Source organism: Onychomys torridus, chromosome 16 (genome assembly GCF_903995425.1).
Source record: "Onychomys torridus chromosome 16, mOncTor1.1, whole genome shotgun sequence".
Taxonomy (NCBI): domain Eukaryota; kingdom Metazoa; phylum Chordata; class Mammalia; order Rodentia; family Cricetidae; genus Onychomys; species Onychomys torridus.
The window spans coordinates 46,256,066-46,276,362 of record NC_050458.1 but is presented as its reverse complement, the minus strand read 5'-3'; positions in this window follow the sequence as shown (position 1 = coordinate 46,276,362).

The window sequence follows — 20,297 nt, the reverse complement described above, 5'->3', positions numbered from 1 at the left end:
TCATCAAATAAAGTGCAAGATTAAAAGAAATGTAAGAGACACATTGATGAGATGAAACGTGTTGTCACCTGTGAACCCTAATTTGAATAAAGCAACTCTAAAAATTTATGAGATAGCTGGAAAAGTCTAGACACTAGCTAGATAGTTGATCATTTTAAGGATTTAAAAATATTTGGGGGCCGGGCAGTGGTGGTGCATGCCTGTAATCCCAGCCCTCAGGAGGCAGAGCTAGGTGGATCTCTGTGAGTTCGAGGCCAGCCTGGTCTACAGAGTGAGATCCAGGACAGGCACCACAACTACACAGAGAAACCCTGTCTTGAAAAACAAACAAACAAACAAACAAACAAACACGGTAGCACTGCAGTTATACTGGATAGTTTTGTGTTTTTAACATATAGAAAATTAGATGCCTAGGATTTGTTGGAATGACACATTGTGGTGGTGGGAACATAGTAGGTCTGTTGGAACAAGTTTGGCCATTGGGGTATGAGTTTCCAGGTAGATGATGGTAACATAAACAGTTTATCACACAATTCTTTGCCATCTTTCTATGTGTTTACATTTTTCTGTAAGTTAAAACTATTTGCATACTTTGGGCAATATTTAAAGGCCTGCAATGAAGCATTGGTTGAAGGGATAGAATAAAAAGAATTGTTTTGAGGAATATATTATGAGGTAATCAGTTACATTTGGTACTAATTTTGCATTTAGTAACGTACTAGTGGTTCAGGGCTGAAAGGTGTATAAGTTTATGGTTTGGGATCTATGTAAAGTAAGAAGGAAAAGCATCTCTTGAGTGGGCGATGATATGGAAAGTTTTGCTTTTGGACATATGTGCTTAAGATAGCTGGGTAGAGTGATGTCCGAGTTAGATATGGAGTGAAATTTAGTTAAAGCCTTCAGGAAGGATGAGATTGCCTGGGAATGTGTAAAAGAAGGAAAGGGTATCCTGAGAGGAGCAGGGAAAGAGGAGTCACTTGGAATTCTGAGAAGGAAGGTTAAAGAGGCAGGAAAAGAATGCATTTTAGGGACCAGAAGCTTCCAGGAGGTATGGCCACTCTGACACTCTGAGAGGGACTCACCTCGTGTAAAGGCCTGTTGGTGGTGCTGCTCCCCGCCCCCTTTCCTTTTCTCTCTCTTCTTCCTTGAAGTCACTGTGTAGCCTCACTGTGTAGCCCAAGGTACCCTTGATCTTTCAGTCTTTCTGCCTTGTCATTTGAGTGTTAGGTTTTGAGTCTGTGACACTGCTCTGTCTGTTTCTTTCAGATTTTGAAGATTTTGGGGGTTTTCGCGTCTGATGGGGTAGGAGTAGAGGAATATGCAATATACAGTTATTTTATTATAACATTGTTTAAGTGCTTTAAATAATTACTGAAACTTGTTACACATTTACGAACTATACTAATACCTGTAGTATAATGTCCCTTTAGTGAATTAATAGAGCATGCTAAATTTGCATTGATTATCTAGAGAGCCATGCTTATAAGCAAAGCTTTTGTTTTATTTTACATTTGGTTAGCCTTCATTCCCTTGGTGTTCTTAGCCCAATGTAGAGAATATATATTTTAGTTTTGTATGCTTTATCAGTATATCTTTTAGTTCTGTTTTTATGAAGTATTACCAACTTACACAAAAATTGTGGAACTGAAGTTTCAATACTTTGAATCCAATACTTTGGAACTGGGGCCAGGGCAAGGGGTGGCGCTATCCTAAAGTCTGTTTGCACAGTGATTGTGGATGTGTAGATGTTTATATTAGTCAGGGTTCTCTAAAGGAACAGAACTTATAGAATGAATGAATGAGTGAATCTATGTATCTATATATCTGTGTATGTATATATGTATGCATGTATGTATGTGTCTGTCTATTTACCTACCCACCCATCCACCCTTCCTTCCTTCCTTCCTTCCTTCCTTCCTTCCTTCCTTCCTTCCATCCATCCATCCATCCATCCATCCATCCATCCATCCATCCATCGGGGATTTATTAGAGCAGCTTACAGGCTGTGGGCCAGCTAGTCCAATAATAGCTGTCTATTTAAGAATCCAGTAGTTGTTCGGTCCACGAGGCTGGATGTCTCAGCTGGTCTGCAGTGTACTAGAATCCTGAAGAAGTACTTGCTGGCATGAGCGAAAGCGAGCTCCCCTCTTCCGTGCCCTTTATAATGGCTGCCAGCAAAAGGGGTGGTCCAGATTAAAGGTACATCTTCCCACCTCAAAGATCCAGATCACAAATGGGTCTTCCCATTCAAATGGTTTAATTAAGAAAAAAATCCCTTGCAGGTGTGCCCAGCCGTTTGGCTTTTAGTTAATTTCAGATGTAGTTGACAACTGAGAATAGCCAATGACAGTGTTCTTTGACAGTGTCTTACTTTCTGGAATTTTTAAAAGTTACTTAGATTTCAGTTTTAAAAACAGCTTTTTAAAAATGATGTTCCTTGTGTCCCGAGTTGGTTTGAGTAGGACTTGCTGTAAAGATCTAAATAAGCTGAAGCCTGCTGTCCCTTGCCATTGTCTACCACATAAGTGACAGTGTCTCCTGTGGGCTGAACGCTGACACGCGTGGCATTGTGAGCACTTCCTGCGGCAGAGAGGTGCCTGGCAGGAGGGAGGCAGTCTGTGCCCTTCTTTCAGTCTTTATGCAGGAGTCTTGGAGTTTGTCATTTTCCCCTCTAAGTACAGAACTGTGAGTGAGAATTTGCTTCATATGGAAAAAACAAAACAAACAAAACCCCTCACATAGCATATTTTAGTCCTAGAGGGTCAAAGGGATGACTCAGCCTTTTAGGGATGCTTCTCCCCAAGTTGGTAACCTCTGGCCAGACTCTTAAGCATTCCCAGTTGACATTCACTCATTTTTCATCTGCCAGTTGGAGCTGGGTTACCAGAAGGGCCTGTGAGAATGCTCCTGCCTCCCAGAGCGGTGTGCGCCCACACTGGCTGCCACTCCGCTGCCTGTTGAGTCATTCCCGCAGCTCTATATAGAGCTCGGCTCTTAAACATGATGTTCTTGGAGTGAGAAAGAAAGGGAGTTTTTCTCTTCCACAGACCCTCCCTACCTCAAATCTGCATTGCCTTTTCTTCTGTTCCTTGCCCTCTTGGTGAAGCTGTTCTTTGAAAAGGTTTCCTAGTGTGTCCATTTATTGTTTGTTTGACTTTGTAAGCATTAAAGCATTCACTGGGCTGAGGTTGCCCTAGTGTGCTGCACCAGAAAGGGTCAGAAATTTAGATAACAACCCAACAGCTTTCTGGTTTTCAGGTATTTATTAAAAGTCCATCAAACGGCTCAGAAGCATCTTACTATCACTTTATTTTATCAGTTATAAAAAACACTGCCAAAGGAATAAATGACCTTTTAATTTGAGGCAAATGAAATAATTCCTATCTGTAATTTAAAAGGATCTTAGGTTTTGTTTTGTTTTCTCCCTAGGGAAAGCAGAATGCCTATGTCCATTCATGTCCATTCCCTGTAGTATGAAAAGACTGAAATCTATCAGGGAAGTGATGCTTTTCCAGTGTATTCCCTATATCCAGCATGATCTCAGAGCATTGTAGGAAAATTATCCTTGGCACCCTGTCTATTCACAGCTAGCATGTACCCCCCATTGGCAGTGAGGGGCTCTTTAGGAGGACCAGCAGATATGAGAAGCAGATTACCACTCTGGAATGTGTTCTATGGTTTTGGGAACATATTTTAATTGGAGAGGGGCTGGGGAAACAGTTGAACTTATGTAGTTAAATGGTCAGCTTCCTTAGCTATTGCCTATAAATACCACGTATGAAAGGCTGTTGGGATTCTCAGCGAAGTTATGTGGCATATGCATTTATTTGTGTGTGTGTGTGTGTGTGTGTGTGTATATATATATATATATATATATATATATATATATATATATATATATATATATATGTTGATATGTATGTGATCCCCGAATGTTTCTTTCATGAGATTGAGTTTGGATTGTGTTTGTTTTGTTGCCCTAAACTGAATTAGCCCAGAGTTCCTTCTGGTAGGGTTTTGAATAAAACCCCGCCTTCCCATTTCTAAAAGAGAGGAAAGCGGTTTGATCTGTCTTCCCAAGTCCTTCTGTGCTCCTCCCCTCCCCCTCGAGAGGACCGGAGGGGAGGAGCCATGCTCTAACCACCAACTTCAGGTCTTCTGTGGAGCGCTCGCTGGGCTTCCTGTCTGCAGTCACTCAACTCCGGGCCATCTTGACTTGCCTGAAGGGTGGAGAATTGGTGTCTTCTCTGAGGAGGGGAGTGAGTTCTCACATTCTCCTTTGCGCACAGGCATGAGACTGAATTTGTAAAGCTTGCTGTGACCTTTCTAGACTTTTCCTGTGACTTGGACTTTTTGTGTTTGTGAGCTGTTTCCCCGTGAAGACTCTGCCATGACTCTGCTGGAGCCCGAGATGCTAATGATGGCTGTGCAGTCAGGTAATTCCCTTATTTCCTGCAAAGCTCTTTTGCCACGGGCGTCTTTAGAATGGTTGAGCACATTTGTGCTAGCACTGGTCTGAGATGGGAAGCTGAAACACACATCATTCAGGAAACATTGCATTTTCAGGTTTTTACTGTTTTTAAAATTCTTTTCTTTAACTGCATGTCTCAGTGTTTAGACATAGCTTTGAATTAGATGCTAACTGACCTGAAGAGCGTTCAGCCAGGGACCTACTTGCTTTTCTTTAACCATTTTATCGCTGGTTTTGGCACTGCTTTAGTGAAGAGTAATTACATTGCTTCAGATGCTTTCTGTAGTGTGTCTTTAGTCACAAACCTACTCTTTGTACGTCACCTTGAGAGGATCTTTGACGCTTTCACCCGCTGTTCTTCTCCTTTCTGTCACAGCCTTCCATTCCATCTTTACAGCGTCTGTGGGGACGAATGCTCTTGATACAGCACAACATTGGGTTAAACAGTAGAGATAGGGAAGCAGTTAACAGAAAGAATGCAGATTTTTGAAATTCTATCTCTAAAAATAGTTTTTCAATTCAAAGCTTCTCTTAAAACATTAAAAAACTCCAGATAGTTTTTAATGGTTTCTTTTACTTTTGGTGTTTTTAAAACTTGTAAGTCAGATATCTAAAAATAGAGAATGTTCCCTCTCTTATTTTTAGACTTATACTAAAATGTAATCTGTAGTGTTTTCAGAAAGATTCACACAAGTGGCATTTGCACCCTCTACCCCATCCCCTGGCCCCACGCGGAGAATGAAACTCCATCTCTGGCATGGCTGGTCTCTGCCGTCCTTGGGGAGTGCTTAGGTAGTGTGTTGTCAGGTCCAGATACACATCAGCTGAAGACGGAGCAGATGCCGGAGATGCCGGTAGGTTACGCCGTGGACAGGAAGGGCCAAGGAAGAAGGATCCAAGCCATTCTCTTTTTTCTGGTTTACAAACACAGCCATAATGAGTCATTTATCTGATGAATTTTTCTGTTCTAGCATGCTGTGCCTTTCAGGTTGCCTTTTCTTTCCCTCCCACAGATCTCTGGAGCTTTGGGTTCTAAACAAATAGTGTGCTTATCTGAGTGTTTCCCATCTGTCTTTGATGAGGTATCTCAGTAGCTCCTGGTTAAACTGACTCGATTTTTCCCATCTGTATTCCAATTTCCTGCTGTGTGTGGGCAAGTGTGTATTTTACTTTAAGGGACAGATTTTAATATTTGAGCATTCCTTCTATCTCAGACACTAACATCTCATAGTACAGGTTAAAAAGTTTCTTCCCCTAAGATAATTTCAGTGTTCCTAGCCCTAAAAGGGAAAGAAAGGACTGTTCTTTGTAGTTTCCTGTCTAAGAGTAGGTTTTCTTATAACATATGTTGGGCAGGCCTGGTCACCCATCTGTCAGACCAGCTACTTCATAAAACTTTCAAAGGACAACAGTATGTAAGACAAGTGTGGATGAAATTGACGAGGCTCTTGGATACAGGTACGACCAAACGTCTGCCGAGAAGGTGATGATATGGGCTTCATCTTTTTGCTATGTCCATAAACACTGCAAAGCTGGGTTTAGGGATGGCCTTCCCATTACTTAAGTTAGGAAATGTTCAAAAACATTTAATAATACCCACCACGGATGGGTTTGTGAAACTTTACTGTTTAGTTCTGGAGTGTCATAGCCACCAGCCCGTTATAACAATAGTGCAGCAGCCATTATGATAGGAAATGAAACGAATGTGCTATGGAATGTCAGTAAACAATGATTCTTGTTAAAAGCCAAGAAATATGTTAATCCGTACTTCATGAGTATATGCTCTCCAGGAGAAATGCTTTTCCTACCGTAAAGTAACTAAATCCTTCAGACAGAATTGAAGAGGCAAAATTTTAAGGTGCCGATACAATAGTTTGGGGTTCACTGTGCTCAGCAGCAGTTTTCACTCAGTCCTTGGGGCCTGGAGGTTTCGGAAGGGCGTCCTTGAGTGTTTGTGAGGGTTTCCTCCTTCACACTGCTGGAGGTCTCGAGCTGTTTGGATCCAGTTGGATACTGCCTTTCCGTGAACCTGTCTCAGTAGGGTCACCCTCCGTCCTGTCATCCTGTAGTGCCACCTTCACAGTGCATGCCAGGGATCCCTACAGGTGGCTCCTAGTTAGACCATTAGCATCTTTAAAAAAGGTTTCTTTTTAGTAAAGTGTGTGTGTGTGTGTGTGTGTGTGTGTGTGTGTGTGTGTGTGTAGACATGCCCATGTAAGTGAAGGAGCACACAGGGGCCGGAGCTGGAGCTAGAGGCAATCGTGTGCCCCCTGATATCTCTCTCTCCAGCCCTTTCCAGCTTCTTACGAGCAAATCACTCATGGATGTGGACTCCTGGTGGTGGCACATGGTAGACATTAATTTATCTTTTGAAGAATAGTGGAATTTTGTTTGACTTAATTCTCATTAATAAGCCTTTAAATTAAGATTTTTATTAAATTATTTTATAATATCTTCTTCCATGAATAAATGAATCCAGTGGCCATCATCCTTTGTTTTAGCCAGTTTCATCCAAAGCTTCATGTCTCCCCCCCTACCCCCTACCCCCCCCCCCCCCCCCGAGACAGGGTTTCTCCGTGTAGTTTTGGTGCCTGTCCTGGATCTCGCTCTGTAGCCCAGGCTGGCCTCGAACTCACAGAGATCCGCCTGTCTCTGCCTCCCAGGTGCTGGGATTAAAGGCATGCACCACCACCCTCCAGCTGGCTTTATGGCTTTCACAGTTGATGTTCTTTTGCCTCCCTGAATTTGTAGTGTGCCCTGTCTGTGATGAAGGGTGTTGTTGGGTAGGATCCTAGTGTTACGGACAAACCGTGACCAGAGTTCATGTCACTGCCATGGGAATCTGTCTGGATTGTCACAATTAGAAAATGACTTGAAATGGACATTGTAGATTTCTGAAGCTGGCCCTAAGAGTGTCTTTCTTAATGGAGGTATGCCAGGGCTCAGGCCTGACAGAGTGTGTGTGTGACCCCAGCTGGGCGGCCCTCTGCCTTTTCCCAGCCAGCCCCACTCTGTCAGTTCACTCCTCCATAACAGTGAGACAGACTTCCTTGGCAGAATGTATTAGGATGGTTTCCCAGGTCTGCTTTGCACTCATGATACGTGCCTGATCATGTTGGGGTACAGTTAAGGAGTCAGCTGGCCCGTTCCCCCCTGTTGCTTGTGTACATAAGTGTGTAACCTCAGGCCTCACACTTGTCCATGCATAGGATACCTTTGGTCATTGTGGCTGCTTCAGGGAAGGAGGATGATGAAAGACAGGAGACCGAAGTAGAAGAGACTTAGTGCTCCACAAAGCAATTGAGTATTCTTTTGAGCTCATCCTGGAACTATGCTGTAAATGCAAAAGGATATGTAGGTACATAAAGGTATTAGGTATGTAAACTTTGACACAAACCTGTGGACCCTACTACTCGACCTGAGAAGCAGAGCATAGCCTATGTGAGTGTACTCATGGTTGTGCTGCAGAGATGTTTGTTCTTAAGGGTATTCCTTTTAGATCATTTATGTTTCACACCAGTTGTATATTGCTTATTCAAAAATTCACTAATTGAAAAGTTTCTCCTCTGTTCATTAGTTAACGTCCTTATCCTTTGATATCTTTGTACTTAATTCCTAAATATTTCTTTGACTTCTTTTTCCTTGATCATGGCCGTTTGCCCCTGCACTGTTTGTTTTAAAACAAACATACAGAACAGGGGAATGACAGTCATTTAAAGGAGGGTTGGGAAAGATGGCAAGACGCAAGGGACAAACTAGGCAGATGAAGTCTGGCCCATTTTGGAAGCATGGTACTTTTAGGAACCCCCAACACTCAGAAGTATAGAGAGCTGATCAAAAACCTCAGAGCCTTTGGCCTTATATCACCTACTTGTAGATCTCTGAGTGCTTGAACCATTGTGGGCTTAGAAACACCTTGGTTTCTAAGGTGGTGGCGGTGCACGCCTTTAATCCCAACACTTGGGAGGCAGAGGCAGTTGGATCTCTGTGAGTTTAAGGTCAGACTGGTCTACAGTGCAAGTTCCAGGACAACCAGGACTGTACAGAGAAACCCTGTCTTGAACCCCCCCCCCCGAAAAAAAAAACCCACCCTGGTTTCTTTTTAAGGAATTGTAGAGTTTGAAGGACAATTTAGGTATTTCCTTGTCTTATTTTTCTTTTGAAAAGAGGAAATTGGCCTTTGGGGTTGGTTTATTTTCTGAAATCATGTAATTAATTTATGGCAGAGATAGGAAGAGATTTGTTCCCACACTCTCTTGCCAGTGTTCTTTCTGCTTCAAGATATTTAAAAAGAGATGCCAGAGATCTCTAGTGTGAAGGCTAGATGTGACCCCCCATCTCCTTGCGTTAAGAGAGAAGATAAAAGCAGGGTGTGGTGGTATTCACCTCAGTCCCAGCACTGGGGAGCCAGAGGCAGATAGGTCTCTGGGAGCTTGAAGCCAGCCTGGTCTAGACAGTGAGTTCCAGGATGATGTAGAGAGATCCTGTTTCAAGAGACGGAAGGCAAGGAGAAGATAAAAAAACTGTTCGAGTACCTGTTCCCGCCCCTAGGAAGTAAGGTCTGAGTACCACAGACTTGCCCTTCTCTACCCACCTTCGTCCTGCTGTCTTTTCTGGCCTGGGTGATGATCTCATCAGACAGGTAGCAGACAGACAGCTGTTGTCCTCACTGCTCTGGCTTACACTGGACTGCCCTTTCTCTGACTCACTGATCTGGACTCTCCCGGAGTTAAGATGAAGATCAAAGGAATTTGAATCCTTCTTTCATTTCTCTCTCTCCCCCTTTTTTGTTTCTCTTTGGATGAAGCAGGCTGTCAAGACTCTGAACCGTGATTTTAGCCTTATTAAAACAGTGCCAAATTAAACAAAGTTGAGACTTATACAGGCTTACGTTTTTGGAGTCTCACTTTTATGATTACCACATGCATTGCTTTTAAAATTTTTCTTCTTAATAACAAGGAAAATACTAAAGGCCCTGTGCTACTGCCAGCACTTGAACCCTTGTACTTCTTGAAGCTAAAGGGCAGTGTTGGCCTGAGCTCATGGGGTCACAGTCTGGGGCCTGTAGCGGGTAGCAGCGGAGTGAGCATGGAGGGGCTGTATGAGGGAAGTTAAAGTGAGAAAGAGTTGCAGTGGTGAAATGTATGCTACCAGACCACACAGTTCTCATGCATATTAGTTAATGCCATGATTCCGCTTCACACCTGTAGAGGAGACGTGAAATTCAAAAGCAGGAGAACACATAGTAAGAGATGGAATGCATCTCTATGTTCTAGTGGTTTAAATATATTCCCACCATTTGAAAGGCCAAGGGAGGAGGTTTCCCAAGTTCATTTCTAGCTTAGGCTACATATGTGGTTTCAGGCCAGCCTGAGCTGCAGTCTAAGACCTTTCCAAAACAGTGTTGGCAAGATGGCTTAGTGGGTAAGGGCACTTAGCTATCAAGCCTGAGGACTTGAGCTTGATCTCTGGGCCCCACGTGTTGGAAGGAAGAGAACCAACTCCCACAAATTGACCTTTGTTCCTCACATGCATGTACTCATATTAAATAAATAAAATGTAATTTAAAAACTGCAATAAGCCAGGCGGTGGTGGTGCATACCTTTAATCCTAGCACTTGGGATGCCCAGCACAGAGGCAGGTGGATCTCTGAGTTTGAGGCCAGCCTGGTCTACAGAGTGAGTTCCAGGACAGCCAAGACTACACAGAGAAACCCTGTCTTGGGGGAAACAAAACAACACAACAAAACAAAAAAACAACAAACAAAAAACTTCAATAAAACTTTTTTTTGCTTAAGCTTTAGTTTCTCAGTTAGCCCTTCTCTGGTTGGGAATGGTAAAATCTTGCATCATTTTCTTTACATCATTTATCATTTGACAGATTCATGACTTATTTATTGGTTTCTTGATGTAGCTGTCTCTCAGAATGTAAGTGCCACTGAATGGGGGATTGATCAGTGTATGTGACTCTTGGATATAGTTAGTATATGATAACAGTTAATAAATGATCAAAAAATTGCAGTGTATTTTAGGCAAGTTTTTCAGAACGTGGCTGTTTGTGAAGTGAGAGTTTCCTTTTTTATTAATATTTTTAGTTGGTGTACAAAGTAATCAGTTTCATTATCACAGTTTTGTATAATATCAAAATACGTGCTTTACTCATGTCTGTCCCACCCCCGCCTCTGGTCTCCTTCATCCCTCCAGATAGTGCACTTCTGCTTCCATGCCATATATGTGCATGTATGTGTTAAATCTAGATTCTACATGTGAGAGGAACGTGAGCCTCCTTTCCCTTTGGAACCCTACATCTCCCCATAGTTAACCCTCCTCTCGTGTCGTGCACATACATAGACGTCTAGATTCTACACGTGAGAGGAATCTGTGATCTTTTTCTTTTGGAGTCTGGGTTATTTCACTTAGCATGGTGATATCCTGTTCCATCTGTTTACCTGGTAATGACATGATTTTGGTGTGTAGGGGAAAGAGGGAGGGAGGGAGGGAGGGAGGGAAAGAGAGGTATTCATTTGTAGTATGAAGGCAAAGGTTGGCAGCAGGTGTCTTCCTTTCTTGCTTTCTACTTTTTTTTGATCTCTCACTGAACCTGGAGCTCACTCATTCAGCTAGACTAGCTGGCCAGAGAACTCATAGGGATTCTCCTGTCTCTGCCTTCCTGTCACTAGGGTTATAGTCACATTATCACCATGCCCAGCTTTTTATGGGGGTTGGGTCTCTAAAGGTCCTCATGCTTGCATGGCAAACATTTTACCAGCTGGGCTGCCTCTATCCAATGGTTATTCTTTATAGCTGAATAAAATGCCTTTGTTGTGTATGTAAGTGCAACCCCCCCCCCCCCCCCCAGACAGGGTTTCTCTGTAGCTTTGGAGCCTGTCCTGGATCTCGCTCTGTAGACCAGGCTGGCCTTGAACTCACAGAGATCCTCCTGCTTCTGCCTCCTGATTGCTAGGATTAAAGGTGTATGCTACCACCTCCCAGCAATCACATTTCTTACCTAATTATCTGTTGGTGGCCATCTAGGCTGCTATCTTGCTTTGGCTTTTGTGAATGTCAGAGTATGCCTTTAAGCAGCGGTTCTCAACCAGTGAGTCTCGACGCCTTAAAGATCACATATCAGATATTTACATTATGATTCATAATAGTAGCAAAATTACAGTTATGAATTAGCGACAAAATAGTTTTATGGTTGGAGGGGTCACTACAACATGAGGGACTGTATTAAAGGATCGCAGCATTAGGAAAGTTGGGAACCACTGGTTTAAATCATGGTGTGATAGGCTTCTATTGAGGAGACTACAGAGTAGTTCAGTGGCTTTCAGGGTGTGGTTGAGAACCCTTTAATATCCTGAGCTCTTTCAATGGTGCAAGATCTAAAACCTTGTTTACCTTTTTAAAAAAAAAAAAAAAAAACACTGTTGTGGTCTCATGAGTGTACAATATATTTTTCTAAAGCTACATGGTGGAGTTTATCCACAAATGAGTGGAGAATGAGATTTGAAAAGTTTTCTGTTTTACATTCTAGCCAGATGAAGTGTTGATAGGTAAAACCCACATAACAAAAGCTTCTTGAAGTTCCCAGTAACTAGAAAAGCGAGAAAGACTCTTACCCCTAGAAAGTTCTGAGAAGTGCAAGTATAAAGCCCAGCTGGAGCTGCCATTGCAGAGCTTGCCTTTAGAGTGTGCAGCCCTAGGCTCAGAGAGAGGTGGGGGGTTGGGGGTGGCTGGGTTCTGACTCTGCTGCCTTTAAGCTTGTTGTGGTAGTGGCACTGCTTGACTTCTGTTCCTGTTCACCTCTCCCCTACACTAGTAAAGCAACAATACCTGTCCCAGGGACTGTACATATGTGAAGTGCTTGTTACAGTTCCTACCACGTAGAAAATACCATATTTGCAAAATATTCTCGTAGTAGGTTGTTGTTTGGGGGATGTTCAGTTCTATTTAATGTGTATACTATTTAGTTCTTGGGCTGGAGAGAGAACTCGGTGGTTAAAGGCACTTGTAGATCAAGTTTGGTGACTTGAGTTCAGTGCATGGAGCCCCCATGAAGATGGGAGCAGAGACCTGACTTGACCTCCACATGCATGCAGTGACACTTGCCTGCACATGTGCATATACTCACACACACACTACACACAACTATAAGAATCTTTAAAAGTTTATTCTTGGTTTTTCTTGTAACTCCAACAACTCTCTTGGTATTTGGTAACTCAAACATTTAAAAAAGTTTTTCCTTTAGCCTTAAAATACTTTTAAGAAATTGTTTTGCCGGGCGATGGTGGTGCACGCCTGTAATCCCAGCACTTGGGAGGCAGAGGCAGGTGGATCTTTGTGAGTTTGAGGCCAGCCTGGTCTCCAGAGCTAGTCCAGGACAGGCTCCAAAGCCACAGAGAGAAACCCTGTCTTGAAAAAAACAAAAAACAAAAAACAAACAAACAAACAAAAAAAGAAATTGTTTTAAGGAAACTAAGAGATAGGAAAATATTTGTTTTTAACAAGTATATTCAAAGTATAGAAAAGGTGTTTTCCGTGTTTCCATCTATTCTAGAATAGTGGGGGTTGGAGATGTAATTCAGTCATAGAGTGCTTATCTACCATGGGAGAAACCTAGGGGTTCAGTTCCCAGCACTGGGGGAAGAGTGGTGAGTGCCTCTAATTCAGTCACTGATGGAGACAGGCGTTAGGATCCCAAGTTCAAAGTCATCTGCAACAACATAGTGAGATAGAGCTTAATCTGAGCTACATGAGACCATGACTTAAAAGGGAGGGAGGGAGGAAGGAAGGAAGGAAGAAAGAAAAAGGAAGGAAAAGGAAGGAGAGAAGGAAAGAAAGACTCTGAGGCTGCCCACCAAAACACTAACAGTTCTTCCAGGAAGTAAGGCTTGATTAGAGATTTTCTTTGTTGGGCCTTTGTGGTTTTCTGTTTCTTTCTGATTTTCTATGGTGAACATTTCTGTTCAGATAAATCCCATATTAATTGTCATGTTTAGGTGCATGTGTAGTTGGTTAAAAGAGGAGGAAGTGGCTGGAAAGCATGATGTCTTGGGTTAGGAGCCAGAACTGTGGGTTTTGGCTGAGTGAAGTCTAAGCACCGCGCTGAGCAAACTGCATGATAAGGGGCATGCCATCTCATCCACTGTGTTCCTGCTGCTGAGTTGTTTGTATAAATCCTTTCACATTTTGCCTTTGTTTCTATTTTGTAAGATTTATTGAAATTTCTCTTTGCAGTGTTTGTTTTAGGCCATGTTCTTGGCAGAGCTGTGGATCTTTCCTATGCACACTAACCTACTCTCATTTGACTGAAGGTTTCTGAAGAAATCTTCCAGAAGATTTTGTAAGCTGAAAATACCCCGCTTTTTTAAATTTTAGTGGATAATCATAATTCAACTTCTTTTAAGCATAAAATGGTGGCATTAATATAAATATGCTTTAATTATTAAGTGATTTTCCATAATACGTGTTATTCTTTGAAAATCTTTCCCCCCACCTCTGTGAGGCAAGGTCTCTCATGTAGCCTCAGATGACCTTGAACTCCTGATCCCCTTGCTTCTGCCTGCTGAGTGCTGGAGTTACGATGTGTGCCACCATGCCCAGGTATGCAGTTCTGGGGGTTAAATGCAGACAAGCACTCAGCCAGCTAAGCCACATCCCCTGTGTGGAAGTGTGAAAGTCTTAACCCAGGTGCTCCTTACGGGTTCTTAGAGTGTGTGCCTGAGCTTCAGGAAGATGGGTTCTTAGAGTGTGTGCCTGAGCTTCGTACAGAATCAGGAGGATTTGCAACAAGGAATCAAAATGTTAATGTTAAGTAAGTTAACTTCCTCCCTTTCTTTTCTCTTTTGTTTTGGGACACAGGACCTCATGTAGGCCCAGGCTGACCTTGAACTCCCTATGGTGTAGGAGGATAACCTTGGACTTCTGATCTTCCTGCCTTAACCTCTTGAATGCTAGAATTACAGTTGCTTTTCACACACCCAGCTGTAAAGAATTCTTAAAACCCATAGAGAGTGGGCAACATCTGGATAATGACATTTCAATATATGTGATGCTGGGCAGGTGTTGGCAGAGGCAGCAGATCTCTGTGTCTCTGTATGCATAGTGAGATCCTGTCCAAAAAAAAAAAAATGCTAACAGTGATCTCTTCAAAGTCCCTCAATGTTATTGGTCAGCATAGAAATGCAAATAAAAGTCACAAAGAGAAGCCAGTTCACACCCATTAGAACAGTTAAAAATGGAAAAGACTGTTAATTAGAAGTGTGTGTGTGAAAGTGAGAGGCAATGGGGAGTCACAGTAGGGGATATAAATGGCACATAATGACCTGGGAAGGCAATGCATTACAAAGGTAAATATATTTGGTATATTACCCAGCAATCCAATTTCTAGACCCTTACACAAGAAACATGGAAATATATATTTGTGCTGAAGGTTCATAGCAACTTAGTTTTTAATCACTCCAAACCAGAAACCACCTAAATGGCTGTTAGCAGGTAAAAGACAGTGCATATAAAATAGAATACAAGCAATAAAAATGAACAAGTTACCCACCCACTCACAGATCACCAACATGTCTGTATTCTGTGAATTTCATAACTATTGTATTAAATGTAAGAAACCAGATTCTACTACACACTCTCAATTCACACATATTCTTAGAAGTGCAGGCTATGGGGGCTGCAGAGATGGGCCTTTCAGTTTTTGTAACAAAACTCAAAACTGCCTGTAATTCCGTTTCCTGGGTTTCCAATGCCTCTGGCTTCTCTGAGTACTCCATATATTCACAAATCCATGTGCAGATATACATATATACACAAATTAAAAATCTTAATTAATTTTTTTATTTTGTGTATATGGAGGTTTGGCCAGTGTGTATGTCTTATATCATGTTCATGTCTGGTGTCCACAGAGGCCAGAAGGTGGTGTGATCTCTCTCTGGAACTGGATTTGTAGGTGGTTGTGAGCTGCCATGTGGGTGCTGAGAACAGAACCCAGGTCCTCTGGAAGAGCAGCCAGTGCTCCTACACGCCAAGTCATTGCTCCAGCCCTAATTTCATTTCCTTCCTTCCTTTCTTTCTTTTCTTTTTTTTTTTTTTTAATGTAAGCTGTGATGGGGCTGGAGAGGTGGCTAGGTGTTTAAGAGGACTTGTTGCTTTTGTAGAGGGCCTAAGTTTGGTTTCTAGCACTCATGTAGGGCAACTCCAGAGGGATACAGGATCGTTTTCTAGCCTCTGTAGGTGCACACCCATATGGGCATGTACATGCTTGGGTATACACAGTCTTTTAAAAAAAATACAAATTAGAATATTGCTACATGCTTAAAAAAAATGAATGACGTATTATGGGAGAAAAGACCTATTGATAACTCCCAAGACAGTTACATGGAATAAAAAATGTTACATATTGTATGATATTTGTATAAACTTATAAGTTTAGTTTTGTTGTTGTTGTTTGGGGACTGGCCTTGAACTCACAGAGATCTGCCTGCTTCCATCTCCCACGAGGGATTAAAGCCTCTGTCACCAGGTTTGGCAAAACATGGAATTATTAAGAGATTGTGGTTGTCAGAGTCTGAGGGTGGTGAGGGTACAGTTCTGCACTAGGGGCCAGGCAGTGAAGAAGATAGGCATTGTCCTGACTGTCCTTCTCATGGGTTGCAGTACTGTACTGTGGCTTTGTAATGTGTGATTAATAAGGGAAACCGGTTAAGGATGTTGGATCGCCTTGTTTTTACAGGCATGTGTAGATCTATAATTAGCTCCAAATAAAAAGTTTAGTTTAAAAAAATGCAGACAGTTTGGCAGTTTTTCAGAAAATTAAAGCATAGCCCACATGACCTAGCATTTCTATTTTTAGCCCAAGAAAGTCAAAGCATTGTCTTTGCAAAAACTTGTACACAAATATTCCCTGCATGGCTGGCAACATGGCTCAGTAGGTAAAGACACTTGTCGACAAACTCTTATGTTTTGAGTTTGATCCCTGGAGCCCACATGGTGGAAGGAGAGAACTGACTTCACAAGTTGTTCTTTGACATCCACACATGTACTACATACTCATGTATTCAAACCCAAATAAATGAATGAATGAATGAATGAATGTGTGAATGTTTGAAAAGGGTTCTTGGCAGCATTATTTATATAGTCAAAAAGTGGAAACAACCCAACAGTCCATCTTACGGTTTTATATATATATACCATGTAGAATACTAGTCAGCCATGAAAAGGAATGAAGTACTGACATTTGCTACAAAACCAGTGAACCTTAAAATACTGTGGCAGGTCTGGAGAGAGCTCGGCTCGGCTGTTAAGAAGACTGGCTGTTCTTGCAGAGGACCCAGGTTCTATTTCTAGCACCCGGGCAGCAGCTCACAACTGTCTTTTACTCCTAATTTCAGCTCCCCCTTCTGACCTTCAGGAAAACCTTGCACACACGTGATGCACAGACATACATCACACATGAAAGCACTCATACACATGAAATAAAGTAAATTTAAAAAAGGTACTGTGCCAAGTGAAAGAAGACAGGTGCAAAAGGAGTCACACTGTGGCCATCTTCCTATGGAATGTCAGAATGCAGATCTGTTCTGTGGAGAAAATAGGTGAGTGGTTGCCCAGGCCTGAGAGGGGTGAGCAGTGACTGTCGAGCTAGTATGAAGGTGCGCTGCCGTTCTATAGTGCTTCTGCTTATGAAGCTTGCTGAAGTGTGTGGTGTATAAGTTAACTAGGTTTTAAATTCTCTGACAGTTGGTTTGGGTCTACATATAGCTGTCGCCCTGGCTACTTGGGAGGCTGAAGCAGGTGACATGGCCAGCATGTCATGGCTAACATAGTGAGACCCCATTTCAAAAGAAAAGAAAATCTGAGGGGAAAACTGTAGATTTTGGGGTAACAAGCGGAAGTGGGACAGAGTACTCAAGGCCTGAAGAGATGCAAGGGGCTGAGCGTCTTGACCGTCCTGGGGTTACACAGCTGTGTACCTGTGTTTATGAGCACTGAGCTGCAAAGTGGGTAGATTATCTAAAGTTCAATAAAGTTGATTTTTAAAACGTACAAAACTATGTATAATTGCAAGCTTTAAGTGACCTTTAGTTAGGAATACTCATGCAGTCCTTACTAATCTAAAGCAAACAAAAGTCAGGCTAGGTATGCTGAGTTCTGGCGCTAGATTGCACAGTGAGCCAGGGTAGTGCCAGTGTGCCTTCTGCCTTTGGCCCAGTTGCTGTTTTTCAGAGTCTATGAGTGGGTGCAATTGCTCTATTTTGTTTGTTTGTTTGTTTGTTTCTGGCTATTGTATTGCATTCTTTTCCTCTGTGTGCAAGTTGAAGAATGTCCCAGTGGTATAACAAATGGAGGTAGTTGCCTCTCACCAGCACTTTGGAGTGCTCAGTTAATCTGGGCACAGGAGGTTGGTTAGAATGACTCCTGAACAAAGGGTTCGGGTAGCACTGCTGGGCAATGCTTAAAACACAACCAAGGCCAAGTGTGGGCACTTCTTTCCTACCTGCATTGCCTCTGGTCTCACTCCAATCTCTTGCCAAGAAGTAGGCTGTCTAAATAAGTGTTACAGAAAACCTGCCAAGGTTTGAGAAGAGTTCTAGAAGGGAGCTGTGAGAAGGACCACCTCTGAGCCTCCCTCCTTCACCTGCTCTCTCTCAGTTCTTAGGTACCACTGCGTCCAAGCCCAGGGTAGATTGTGCCACGTGGCCGAGGCTCTGTTTGCTTTGTTGCCCCGGTGCTGGGGGTTGTGTTTAGGGCTTCAGGGGTGCTAGGCACGAATCTCGTTTCTGTTGTTTTCCTCAAAGGTGGGACGGGTTAAAAACAGCTTTTCTTGAATAGACACCAAATAGGAACATGCAGAAGTAAGCAAACACAACCTTAAAACACAAGAGGAACATTCTAGAATTCTAAGTGGATTTTGTAGGAGTCCCAGCAAAGTCTGCCATGTATGGGAAGGAAAAGCTCACTTGTCCTGTGTTCTACTTCTTAATACCTCTGACAATTGATTGAAGGTCCTAGGTCATTTCCCTCCACAACAACCAGTTATCTGGCTTTCTTACATCAGGTCTGTTACTAGCTGTCTGGAATGAATATAGACTTCATGAGCACAGAGCTCAGTCCCACAGACCACTCAGCCTTAATCATTAGTGATGGGGTCACCAGTGTGCTCACAGTCTCTGCATGACTTGACTATAAATCAGAGGTTTCTACAATCCCCTGTGAAGGTTGGATCATTTGCTAGATTGGCCCATAGAACTGAGGAAGACACTTCACCTACTGTTACATTTATTTAAAAGAATATACTTCAGAAACAGCCAAAGGAAAAGGTATAGAGGACAAGGCATGAGCAGTGTGGGGGACTCCATGGCTTCTCTGGGCATATCACTCTTGGCACCTCCATGCGTTTGCCAGCCTGGAAGCTCTCTGACCCTGACATCATTTGTGGATGTGTGTGGAGGCTTCCTATGTAAGCACAATTGATTAAATCACTGTCTATAGATGATTTTTCTCGGCCCCCCCCCTTCCCCTCATCTTGTTACATAGACCCAGTGGCCTCCATCTCATGATCCTCCTGCCTCAGCTTTGCAAGCATTGAGGTTAGTGACGCATGCTACTACACTGTGATCCAGTGAGTGAGGGTAGAACTCTCAGGTTCTAGTCTTCTAACTTCATGTTAGGTTCTGACTGCCGTCTCTTTCCTAAGCACTGTGTTGGCCTACACACACTGCACAGACTTGCTGTGAATCACAGAAGCTGCCAGTGCCTTGGTTGCTCTTACTGCTTAGAAAATGTTAGGCTCCCATTAATTAGTAGCTCAATGCCAGGAGTGGGGCTGAAGACCAAATATGTCCTTCTTATTATAAACCACACTAGCACAGTGTGTGGGACTGTATTCCAGCTTCCATAACTCTCAGAGTTCTCACAGCAACTGTAGGAACTCAGTGCCTTTATTAGCCTCCTTCACACAAGAGGGAACTGAGGGACAAAGTGGGTGTGAAGCCTCCCCAGTGCCACACACCTGGTGAGGGAGGGTGGAGCTGAGTCTGTCCAGATGGTCTGGCTTCAGAAGCTGTCTGTGCTCTTCACCTCTGCAGTGTCTTTTCCTTTAGAGTAAACTTCAAACCCTTCACACCATTGGAACTCTTTGTAGACGTTCTGGTCATCTGGTCCTCTGCTCCATTAGCCTGGTCTGTTACCTACCTTCTTCTAGATTCCTGCCCCCACCACAGCACTCCCCCACACTATGATGTGACTGTTAAACAAGAAACCGAGACCTTTCTACTTCTTTTAAATTCTGTTGTTCTAGTTCTCTCTTCTGCAAAGGGACAAGCAGGCCTCTTTCTACACTTGAACTTGTTTAGGAGTCAATGGGTATAACCACAAACTGTAACCCTCACTTAGAACTTTCCTTGTGGTAACCCTTTACCTGGTCACATGATGAGGATCGGTGCCTTTTGGGGAGCCAATGTCACACGCTGAATCTAAGGAGACTCCAGTGTCTTGCCACACAGACGTGCATTAGAAATGCTGCCTGATACACCACACAGTGCCTGTGCATTGGAATTAGAGTGGGAACCTGTGCTGTGGGTTGGCTCCAGTTGGGAAGGTGCTCCTTGCTTCTTTTCTTTCTGTCTGGAGAAGTCTCTGAGAAGCTTCTTAACAGCTGACTTGCTGCCGCTGCCCCACGAGAGGGTTGAAAATAACCGTCTGTTAGTTGATTCTAAAGATGCTTTTGGTCCTTTATGATTAAAATTGGCTTTGGGGGTTGTTTGCATACTTCCAGAAAAGTCTGTGAATTTAAAGAAAAAAAATTTTTTTTTTTTTAC